The sequence below is a fragment of the Accipiter gentilis genome, chromosome 21 (assembly GCF_929443795.1).
Source record: "Accipiter gentilis chromosome 21, bAccGen1.1, whole genome shotgun sequence".
NCBI lineage: Eukaryota > Metazoa > Chordata > Aves > Accipitriformes > Accipitridae > Astur > Astur gentilis.
Window position 1 is genome coordinate 1,607,772 of NC_064900.1, and position 12,482 is coordinate 1,620,253.

A 12,482-nucleotide genomic window follows, 5' to 3' on the forward strand; every position below is an offset into this window, starting at 1 on the left:
GGGTTTTGATAACTGAGGACCACTGAGGGAAGGTGAACTTTAATTCCGACAGGTATTTTCCCCAGGTACAGGAAGCTGTTAAGGGAGCTGGCAGGTACTGAGGAAATAGATGTCTGAATTTTAGAAACATCTCAATTTAAAATCTGTACTCCATGAACTTTTTGGATGGAACAATGCCATAAAATTAACGTGGGAGCACTTAGATTTAACCTGGACAAAGTATATAGGCAAAGCAGAGAGATCCCATAGGTCGCCGTGTTCTTCTTCAATTTCTATCAGTCCACAGTACCGAAAGGAAAAGATTAGAGCCATGAGTTATCTAACTCCACTGCAAGCTGTACTAGTGAAACTGTGTTCCTTTAATTGAGAGGTATAGATCTCATAATCCCTTTCCCCAACAGGATGTGAACTCTTGCTCACCCGAAATACCTCATTTCGGAGGAAATGTGCATTGTTAGGTACACACCAGCACTGCTGCGTTACCTGCTTAACTAAGAATTATGACTTATTTTTCCTTCCTAGTTATTGTTCCTGTACTGTTCCCTAAATAATTTTCATAGTTGCTTTGCTTCTGAAGAAGGTGGCATAATATTAGCGTAAGCATCATAGAGATATGTTAGCTGGGAACTACAGGCTGAACTCAGAGACAAAGTATTAAAAGCAAAAAAAAACCCAGAAATTTAAAAGGGCAAATCCCAGTGAGAAAGAAAATAATTTAGGCTTTTAAATGTTTTATATGCTCATCAAAAATGCCCCCTTTTCATCTCTGGGCCTGGAAATCTGATCATTTTAAAACTTGAATGCAAGTTGCCATTTAAACCCATATTTAGATCAATAACGTGAAGTATAATATGAATGTAAGTACCCAAGAATAGAAATCTGAACCTGAAAATTGTAGTTATGTATTTTTTCTACTTTGATAATCCTTGATACAAAATGGGAACCCATTATGCTGTAATTAGACATTTTTAAAAGCTCTTTTTATCTTTGGATGTAAGACAGTGTCTGGATGCCAAGCTGTTGTCAACTGTTTTTACTGTCTGGAATTGTATGTTCAAATCCTGGTTCAATCAAGCCAATCTTTCTTATTTCTGAGACAGCTATTTCAATGTGCTCTGATTTACTACAAGCAGAGCTTTCAGACGAGGCCATATAACGTAGGGCTTTTTCAAAAATTGCCTATAAAAACAATATCTTAATATTCCACGTGTTGTGTGTATATTCTTTATAATTTACAAGATGTTATTGTTTTTAATGGCCATCCCTCCAAACTTACCTGCCAGTCTGCAAATTGCTAACAGCAACAGAAAGTCATTAGAACAAACTGCGTCCAGAGTGTCACCTACCCTCTTCTGTATCCCCCAGTTTGTTGGCACAACTGTCAACAATTCTCAATTATAAGTCAGTAATTCTCTAGATAGTGCACACAAAAAGAGAGGATACAAATCATTGCGTCAGCTTCGCCGGTTTTGCAGTGTTAATAGAAACCACAGTGCCCAAGATTTGTTTCAGTCTTTAGTAACTGCAGCTATCACCTTGAAAAATATGGCAACAGACTTATTGAATAAGAAAATGAGACTACTACAGATCACTTCCCAGAATAAGATTTCACTTTAAAAACTGCAAATACTAACAATATCATGGCACTGCTTACAGGAAAGATATTTCAGCAAAACTATAAAACTTTCAGAAAAAAGAAGCAATTTCAGAATAAATTATTTAAATTATTTTGATATAGTGGCATTAAAATAGTCTGTTCCTCGGTAATAATCTTTGTCGATAGTCTCTTCTTGCAGGATGCTGTTGGGATCTTTACTGTCATTTGCCAGGCACCGGCACCAACCTAAATGTTCTTAAAAAATACCATCAAATGCAGCTATTACCAGCAATAGTCCCCACCTAGAATCATGGAAATTAAGTGCTATACCTCAGTGTTGTTAACAGGCAATAAGTCTATTTCTGCAAATAATGTGTTGCTGTATGAAGCAAGGAATAGTTTATTAGGGGAGAAAGGAACCAAGCGTTATATAGGAAAAGCATGCCATCCTCATACAAATAACAAATGGGGAGCACTCAGCCTCGCAGTCCCTTGGTTCACCTTGTTCAACCTGTTCACTCCCACAGCCATGCAAGGGACAATGTTCTTCCCACATCTGACTTAGGCAAGTCTGTAAGAGAGCCGACAGTGCCAGTGCTGTGCCTGCCTCAACTCCCAGGCCACCATTGCCTCTTGTCAGGCCTCCACGCCTGCTCCGGACCCTCTCGTTAACTGCTGGTTTCACTGCTGCCACTGCAGCACCTCTCATCGTATTGTGCTGCCAGCTACCTCATCTGGCACTGATGATAGAACATCAGACATGTCCTACTTCAGCTACAGCAATTCCAGTTTGACAAGTACTGAAAAATGGCTAGATCCAGGCCCCTGCCCTAGTACCTTCAGCTCTATCACTGCACACAGAAACCCAACAACAAGGAGAACCACTGCACTTCTCTCCATATTGTTGACCTATGACACTGACCAGTACATATGGATATTTCTGGTTGTCACGTGAACTCCTTTCCATTAAGAGTGCCTTGTGTCCAATTTTTGTTGCTCTTCCTTCATAAAATATTTCATTGCCCCAACTGAAAACTGAAATAGACTCTATGAAAGCAATGAAAATAACTACAGAAAAACAACTCCCAAAAACTTAATCTGCTTCATTCTGGTTATTTCCAATATAAGGCGACAGATCCTGCTGGTGTGAGATTCCAGCCACAGTTACCAATGCATACATGGTCAGAGCAGAAACTCAGCAAGAATCTACCTATGGCTTTGGGGATCAGGGATCATGTGTTTTCATTTGAACCTCAGTTTTCAATTAAAACTACACACTTCTAGCTTTCATGGCTGTGAACCAAAACTCCAATGCTTAAGCAGAGTGGAACAAATGCAGCAAATGCTGCAGACACTTCAGAAGAGGAAGGAATTCCAGTTATTAATACTGAGGAACTAAAGCTCAGGTCTTCAAAGGTTCTTGAGATATTCATCACCCACTTTAGGCATAGAGATTTTTCCACCCTCAAAAGTGTCATCCAGCTGCTGCTTAAGCCTGGTGGATTGAGATCTCATCCTTGCAAGCCAGCACATTAACACTGTGCCTCCTGCACCACTTCATAGAGAGATACCGCTCAAAGCTCTCAACTGAAAGCTCCCAGGCAGCATATTCAAAATAGGTGCTCTGATCTAACTGTGGAGAAGGGAGGGTAAAGCCTTCTCCTTAAGATTAAGCAGAGCTTTCTGACCGACAGCTGCTTCCAAAGGCTTAGGTATGCAAATGTCCATGAAAATGGACATAACACGTCAGAGACCATTAACTGTGCAAACGCTCTTTCCTGAGAAATGGAAGTAACAGTAGTTGTACCTTAGCTAGCTGCTACAATTAGTCAACCGAAGACTATCCTGGGAACTAAAAGAAGCATAATCTGCTATAGGTATGTTTGTTAAAGACAGAAGTCTAAACATATCACGAATTCATGCTTACATTCACACACCACTGTTGATATTAATGTTTGTATCCTCATTACAATGCTTTAGACAAGGGTACCGTATGGAATAATGTATTTGAAGGACATTGTGGCACAACAGGTGGAACCTATTTCTGTTGTTTAGAAACCAGACTTTTATACCCAGTTCGTCATTCACTAACTGGATCCAGCCCCTTCAATCTCTAATACATAAAACAGGAGAATTACAGTTGCCTCCCTAAGGTAAGATAAGGACTGTAGGCAGGTTCCCTGAAATAATAAATACAGGCAGCAGAAGATTTAGGATTACAGCTCAGTTTATAAATCTGTGCATTTTCCCTAGACTGAAGGCCACTGAATGGAGGAAACTCATCAGCAAGGTTTGACATTTTATCATTTGTGCAAGAATATGACAGTCTTGCAAAATATATGGCTATGCAGAAGACATAAAATGTCTGTGGGACTTAAATGTGGCATAGATTAGTTGTCCTTTGAGCAGACTGTTGTCTTTCCAATACAAAGTCTCCCGGAAGGAAGAGATACCTCCACAATTCAAAATACTTTCAAAACACTTTCAAAACACTTGTGTAGTAAGAATGGCATCTGAACAGCTGCAACACTGCATGGTGTAGAGTGTACTGCTTGGTGTAGACTGGGTACAGCTTAGTTAAATTCCTCCTCAAAGGCTAAATGAAAGCATGTTCTAAAATGTAAACAAAGAGAGATCTGAAAACTGGATTGCTGTTGCAGGGCTTGGACAGCTGGCTTACTCAGGGTTAGTCAGAAGTTCCTAATGAGTACCAATTATGATATGTTCAAAATATTTAATATTGCAACATACAGCTAAATAGGTTGTCTTGAAAGCAGCTACCATAGCAGACTGAGTGTGGTACATGTGGACCCATTCAGCCGTGGCTTCCCACAACGGGGTTTCAAGTGGTGCCAAAGAACTGAGCAGAAACGTGCATTGTGTGTGACAAAGACATCAATGGGTGAAAGAAGATGTGAATAGGGAGGCATTCCCTGCCACAAGCACCAATTATTGAGGCACTAGACATTTAAACCTGCCTATACTGTGCCTCACTAGGATATCAGAGATAACTGCACCAGCCTGGCAGATGTGATGCAGGACTTGTGAAAGATCCTTGCCCTTCTGGAGCCCAGCAACTGCAGGCTAGGTGGCATACTGCTTTGCACCTGAAATGGTACTCAGTATTTTAAAGGTACCTGAACCTTTCTGGGAAGAGGGAAGGCTGCCAACAAAACTGTCTGCAAGCTCTAGATCAGCTCAGGCTTCTCAAAGAAGAATTTAAGTAGAAGACTGGATGAACAACCCATCTGCTACCAGTCCCTAACCTGTAAATTCAGTGATGAACCCCATCACCAGCACACCGCAACTTCCCTTTTTGCCTTGCCTCTGTGGAGAGTTTTGTGCAGTGGACCATGTGAGAACAGCCGTGAGTGGATACTCCTGAAGAGCTCCTGAGTTTGCTGAACGCTTTGACACTAACAGCCAGTATAGGAGACACAGATGTGTTGCACAGTCACTGAACAGTCAGGCTGCTCCCACGCCCATCCTCTCCTGATGCTTCCAGTCGGCACTAGAGGAGCCAGGAATAATGGGGCTGGAGGAAACCTCCCCATAATATTACGTTCCTCCAGCAGCTTGTCTTCAATGGTGCTCCTTTAGCACAGGCAGTTCTCACAAGTGAATGCTTAATTAATGCTGCTAGGCCATTGGTGAGCCAGAGGGTAGGAAAACAGGAATAGGGAATGAATGTCCCCTTTTCAAGAAGATTAAGGTTACAAGGTAAAAAGAAAGCACAGAGAACAGAAAGCAGAAAATACAGGTTAGATGGTACTTCTTGGAGAAAAGGACTACGTCTCTTAAGCTCTGCCTTGAGGAGATGATAACAGGACATGGGAAGACGAAATGTCTTTCATCTCCTTAATGTAATCTGCCTGAGACAACTTCAGCACTTTATGGCAGGGACTAGCTCTCTTTTCTGTTTGCAGACCATGCTGTAGACCACTATTCCAGTTTATGAGATGTCTTTCTAAGCGGAGCAAAGTAATGGTAACAGTAACAGGTCGGCAGCCCTGTTGCTTGCAAAACCCAGCAGATTGCTCTGAGCGGTGTCGTGGTCCTGGAAGGACTTGCTGACTGAAGGCAGAAAGCAGGCAGAGCTTCTTGCAGCAGGGATGATTTACAGTGAGACTTTAATGTTAGATTTTGCTTTGGGTTGCTCCTAAATGTTCTGTTTCTCATAAGATGTATGTAAAGAAACCCAAAGCCCCTAGTTTCTCAATGTTTTAATTCAAGATATCAAGTGTCCAAGTATAGCAGCAGCACAACAGGCAAACAGGAGCATCAGATGTCAAACTCTTTCAAGTTAAAGTGAGCTTTCTGTAGGTGACTAGACCTATATGTTGATTATCCTTGACAAACTCCTGAAAAAATCCTGAAATAACCATCTTAAGTTCTATGAGTTCTTGTGTATTTGGTTTGCTCAGAAATGTTGGTGCATCTGTTATCTACCTTTTAAAGCTCACATATTTCTATTTTCAAGTAGTAGGTTTAATTAGCAAAATTTACTAAACTGATCCCATAATTTAAGGAAGTGTTGTAGAGAATTTATTGTTGCTCATTAGAGGTCACTTAACGTGTTCCTAACTTATTGAGCTGAAATAACTGTTTCTAGATGCCGAATACTGATAAAGTCTCAAAAACAGTGTATTTGTGTAAACTATTACACAAATCAAGTGTATTAAGGAATTTCTGTAGACAGTGGCACAGTCACTGTTATTTTTTTAAAATAGATGCCAACAGTTTAGCTGCAGTGAATGGAGTATTCTGATAATTTACCTACTGTTTTGATTGTAAGATGTCTGTGAACAGACTGATTTTTACCATTTATTTCAAGACCATGAGTGTACCTTTCTGGTTGACTCACGGCTATGTATTCAGTTTTTGAGAGGACTGAATTCCATTTCATGACTGTCCACGGCTGCATCATAAATTCAAGACTACACACTCCCCTCTCTCCACTGATCTCCCACAGATGCCAAAAGGAAGCTTGTACAGAGATCAAAGGAAGAATTTGGGCTCTGTGTAGTAAAATAAAACTTTCAGTTGTTATTTTTTACATCACATTCAGAACTGCTTACTGGAAAATGTTCCCTTTGCTAGGATTACTGCCACCCTTGCTCCTGTCTCTTTTTCGTTCCCCATCTTTCTTTCTTTTCTCTGTCTTCTTTTTCTTTGTATGTATCATCACACATTCCCATTCCCTGTGCAATGTGTTGGAATGGTCACTCTTAGCATGCAAAGTGCCACCATTAACCACGAGTACTTGCACTCAGACAAGTCCTGAGGAGCAATGGCTCAAATCTACCTCCAGACTTAGGACACAGCACAATGGCCCTCGCTTTCTGCACAAGAGAATATTGCGTATCTGTATTTTCAATGTCACAGCTGTGTTTAACACCCCCCTGCCACTTTTTGAGAAGCAAAAAATCAGAACCCAAGCACTTACTAACTGCCATACCCCTATCAGACACTCACCCAGGTGTTCAGTCATCAGAGACTTACACAGGTGTTCAGTATCTTGTACTCAGCACCAAGTAGTCTCTATCCTAGTACCAGGCACTGTAGGCAGAGACAGGTTAATATGCCAGCCCCAAGTGCCCCAAACTAACTATTAATAAATAGAAATTATCAAGTTCAGTAGCATGAAGTTTCCCCTGCAACTCCAAAATGCATTTCGATCAGTAAAGTTAGTTTCAGGTACAGGGCATCTAGTTATAAGGTCCACCTGAAGGCTGCAGAATGGAGGAGCGGTTGCCTGACCCTATGCACCACAACAGTCAGTTGAAGCCTCCTGAAAATGGTAGGAAAAAGGATCAGAATCTTCTGAACCCTTTGCCTGTTCCCATATGGTAACCATACCTTACAACAGTACAGAGCTTTTTGCATGGAAATTCCAGTGTGCTTTAGAAACCGCTGTTTCTAAACAAGACATTTCTAACAAGAACCTGTGAGGCACGGTTCTTATTTCCACTTTTGAAATGGGAAAACTGAAAGGAAGTGGTTTGCCCGAGGTCAGTGTCCAAGCCCAGAACAGGTTCTGGAATCATCTTTACAATTAAGACACTAGATCGTGTGGCCTTCACTAGCATTTCACGTACACATGAAGAGATTACAATCTCTTGTATTTTGTGAGCTGAACAGTTCATCTATCCTAACTTTCTCAGCTGAACAAAAAATGTGCTTATACAGAATTAGCCCTGATACATCAGCAGAGAAGATTTTGGTACTAAAGCCACCACCTCAGTCTACTTGAGTGTCAATAATGTTCTTAAAATCTTTGGCACAAATGAGTGCAGGTAAAGCATTCTGCACTCTTGCAGTTAATAAGTGACTGAGAAAGTCTATCAACTTATGCAGAAGAGGTTGTTTGCAACCAACAGTAGATGCAACAGTTTGCGGCCAGCATGCAGATGTAATGGAGCGGACTGAAAAGCTCCCGCTGTCTCCCTTGACATTTTTGCTTGTATTTCGGAAGACAATTTTAACAAGGTTATCAAATATCAAGAAAGTACTGAGGTTTGAGAATGGTGCAAAGGGCGTCAGACTGACAGACCTGGGATCTGAATTCTTTCACTGAGCCATAAAGTTTAACACAGGAGGTAACTGTACAACCTTCTCTGTCATTATCGCTCTATTGCTACTTGGAGAATGATGTCAAAATTTTGCCTGCATGCCACTCACTCCATCACTAGCCTCTTTGAGAGGTTACGGGTAGGACAGTCTGGTGTCAAATACTGTGACGAGATTTGATGCACACTTGGGCGTAGAGTTGGGATCACCCTAATAATTCTATAGATGACCCCAAACACCAGCCATGTCATGTCCTATAATAAAAGAAATTACTTTGAGATGCTCTGTATGCCTTCTCATCACCAACCTGCCATAATCAATCTGCTTTAAAACTACCTACTTTTCAACAACTCCATTAACTTAGATTAATTAAATGTAAGCTAGTTATTGAAAGTGTTTCATCTGAACAGCCACCAGATCCCTTCACCACCGCTCAGTAAACCTCAGCAAAAATATTCCTAATAATCATCCTACTAATTTTTTCCACTCTCAGAACTAGAAGAGATGTATGGATCCAGGCTTCACAACACTGGGATCAATGACCAGACCCCAGTGAATGCACAGGGAGCAGAACTGCATCCTGTCGCTGGGGCTGGAATTTGCATTTCTCACTGAAAGGAGAGCTTAGTCTACAGCATGGTGAGGTGAGAAGGGTAGGACGGTAAGTGAAGAGAGTCCACAGTTGCCCAGCCCCAGCCTAAATCAAGAACAGGAGTTAAGGGCTCTAATTTCCACAGTTAGCATAAATACTTTCAGGGACACTACACTGCCTGAGAAATAGCCTTAGCAACGCCTCACTAATACTCCTCTGCCCTTGCCCCTCCCAACACATCCTCTTTGCATTTACACCAGGTGGTGAAACTCGAGTAGGAGGCAAAAAAGTCTTGACTGTGATAGAGACACTACTCAATAGGGGAAATCAGGAAAAGCCTGCAAAGCCAGTCTCCCCCGCACATACGACCAAACAGGAGCACTGCACTGGACATGCAGTAGGGCTACTGGCCCATTACCTCCCCTGCTCCTCTTGAGTTCAGCCTGGGGTATCCATAGGGTTAATTGTAGTTTGCACCTGGACTGCACAGAAAGGCACACAGAGATGGCTTTGGGGGGAAGAGGCTGATAGTGAGCAGGAGGGCCGTGCATAATGGACAACTCATTTCAAGCAGGAAAAACATCAGTAAAAAGGGAAACATGTCAAAAATTAAACAGATTAAAGTAATTCTGAGGATCTTATCCTGTATCCACAGAAGTCAAAATGAGTATTTTAAGGACAGACACCTTAGTTTTTAGAATCTCTCTTCGGACATATGGTGAAATTTGAGTAGCGTTAGGGGCTCCCAAACCTCCTAATTGTGTTACAAATCCGTTTGCGCGACACTGCTATTAGCCGTTTTCTGTCAGGACCACTTGAGGTGATTTTTTTTCCCAGCGCGTGTGATTTCAGTAAAACAACCTGTTGCTCTTTCAAGTTTTGTTATGAATTACTGTTCTTCCCCTCAATGTTATTTCTAGGCAACTTCAGCCAGAGAAAATACCTCTGAGCTCTACGGAAATTTCTCCTTTTGCCTGATCCTACATGTAGCAGCAGCCACCCTGCCCAAGATTTGGGGAGAGGAGGCGGAGGGGTCCCTCCGTGGCATTACGTCTGCATCCGGCACGGCCGGCCGGGTTCAGCCTGAAATGTCCCCGGCTCCCCGTCGCCCTCGGCTTCCCCCCCGCCCCCCCGCCCCTCGACGGGGGCTCTGCTCCTCCGGGTCTCTGCACCCCTAAAGCCAGACCCCGGCGCTGCACCGCGCGGGTTCTCCCCCTTCCCGCCTCCGCAAACCCCGCGGGCTGCGCCCCGTCCCTTCCCCGTGCTCCTCACAGCCCCCAGCGCGGGCGGGCTGGCCCCCCGGACGGCAGCGCTGCCGGCTCCCGACTCCCGGCTCCCGGGCGCGCACCCACCTGCCCCGCGGGCCCGCGCCCCGCTCACCTCGTCCCGCCGCCGGGGCTGCTCCTGCCGCCACCAGCTCCCGCCCTTACTCCGGCACTGGGCAGGGCGGCGGCGGCAGCGGCGGCAGCGGCAGCAGCAGCATCCCCCGCCGGCCCCCCAGCTGCCGCGGCGGCACTTGCAGCCTCACGGGAACCGGCGGCGAGGGGGAGGAGGGGGTGGGAAAGAGAGAGAAACCCCTGGCCGGGGGCCCCGTCCCAGCCCTCCCCGCCGCCTCCGGCACCCGGACCCGCTCCCACGGGCCACGCTAAGGCGGGGTGGGGAGGCGGCGACCGCCCCGCAGGTAACGGCGGCCAGAGCCCCGCCGCTCCCGGGCACGGCGTCCCCGGCCGGGGCATGGCTCGTACTCGGCTCTCCCCCCCCCCCCCCCCAAAGGAGGTGCCGGCAAGTCGGATACCTCTTCGTGAAGCTTCCTGCAGCTGGGCTACGCTGCGCTCAGCGACGGGTCGGTTCCCCTGCGCGGTAACCGGGCTGCGGCCGCGGTGCAGCGGGCTGATGCTGCTGCTGCCGCCGGGGTCTTGGGGTTCCCGGTGCAGCGGGACTCGACAGGTTGGCACCAGGGTTCCTCAGCCTGCAGCAGGACACTACTGTGTGTGGGGAAAAAAAAAAAAAAAAAAAAAAGCATCGCTCGCTCCCGTTTCTTTGTAAGACTGGGGTCGTCTTCCAGTTCAGACCAAAAAAGTCTGTTTTATGCCGTTCCCTAGGACCCGAGCCCCGTGCGGTGAAGGTACCAGGAGCAGAAAATCCACAGCTCGCTCTGTACAGTTAAACCGTTGTGAGGTTGCGTGGATAGGTGCAGCTCCAGATTTGCTATACTCACCAGTTTATTTGGGTCTTAAGGATTGAAATGCAGAGAATGAAAAGTTTTCGTTGTTATTTGCTAGCACTTACACGATTACACTGCTTTTCATGTCCAAGGACCTGTCAACGTTGGTTGAGAGCAACACTGTCCTTTGTCATCACTATATAGAGTTTATATCTGAAATCTCTTAACCTGGTAAGATGCTTTTTTTTTTTTTTTTTTTTTCCTAGGAAAAGTAGCACGTAGCCCTAACTACAGCCCGACCTTAGTGGTCTGGACCTGTCCTGAGAGTCCAGTTTTCCTTTTCCCAAATAATAACAACAAAAATGCTGTTACAGTTGCAGAGTACCGGTGAGAGTGACACTTAGAATATATTGAAAGTGTATTATTGTATGTTTCACCCTGAAGACAGGAGAGAGACCTTTACTTGTGAAGGAGATCCATGAGACATAACTTTAGTAAATGACTAGTCCATGTATTATGGCAGAATTACAAAGGACTTAAAGTCACCTAGTCCTCAAATAGCGTTTCATGTATTAGGATGCAGTTAATTTTGATAAATAATTGTATTTATTTTCCCACTTCTACTGCAGTACACTAACTTTTTAAGAAATAGATCATCATCCTTATGATAGTTATTATAGTATAACTGCACAATCATAATGAAATGACCACAAATACTTTCCAGATTAAAAAAATAAAAATTACTGATTGCAAAGGTGAATGAATAGCTTCCTTAATTCTTAATCATGCTTAATTGGAGATGGTTCCAGATAAAAGGTCTACAAATGCAGAGAATTCCCTATTAAGGTTAAACTAAATGTTCATTTAGGGACCCAAGCAAACCTAACACTTCCCTGCAGCAGTCAAAAGCGTTAATGTTTCAAATTGAAAATCAAAATAAACTCTCGTTTGAAGAAACAGTAGAGATTTCTTTGTACACCAAGTATTTGGAGTTAGGTTAGCATGGCAACAAAACTAAACTTTTTTAAGGCTATTCTCTGCTTGTGCAGAAACTGGAGGAGAAGGGGGGGTTGGTTATTTTAAGTAATCATCCAGCTATAGTTATGGGGCAGAGACAGAAAAGATGGAAGAAAACAAAACCTTTAAAATGGGAAATGTTCCAGGTCAGATGTCAGATTGTGGTACCTTTCCAAACTTCTTCCACAAAATCTGTAAGTCAGATACTGCAGTATTCATTGCTGCACTACCCCCACTTAGCCAACCATGAAATTTATGCAGTAAGTTTTGTGTGGCCCGGTATTTGAGGCATGGTTGTATCAAATAGGAAACAATGTAACAGAAAGTTTTAATTTTTTATTTCTCTTTATATTCATTGTACCTCCCCATTATCTGTCATTTCATCACTTTGTGATTGCTTCTTTCACTGTGATAGTAGTATCAGAGCAAAAACTGTTTCTGCTGATAAAAATGGGACAATGGACAGGCAGCGGGACAAGGCCACAGGGACCTCCTGTATTCCTGCTGGACAACCCCTTGCTTCCTAGAGCTTAGCTACACAA

General features: G+C 43.8%; 1 protein-coding gene across 2 annotated transcripts in view; it reads right to left on the bottom strand.

Moving 5' to 3' along the window:
• Positions 1–10,416, bottom strand: part of CASR (calcium sensing receptor) — a 75,248-nt gene extending 64,832 nt beyond the window's left edge. The window contains exon 1 of one of the 2 annotated variants that reach the window (XM_049824910.1): positions 10,140–10,416. The gene's annotated coding sequence lies outside the window, so the exon portion shown is untranslated. Of the gene's footprint in view, positions 1–10,111 lie in introns of both variants that reach the window. The other variant, XM_049824911.1, reaches the window with a different exon arrangement.
• Between the last annotated feature and the right edge of the window lie 2,066 nt (positions 10,417–12,482).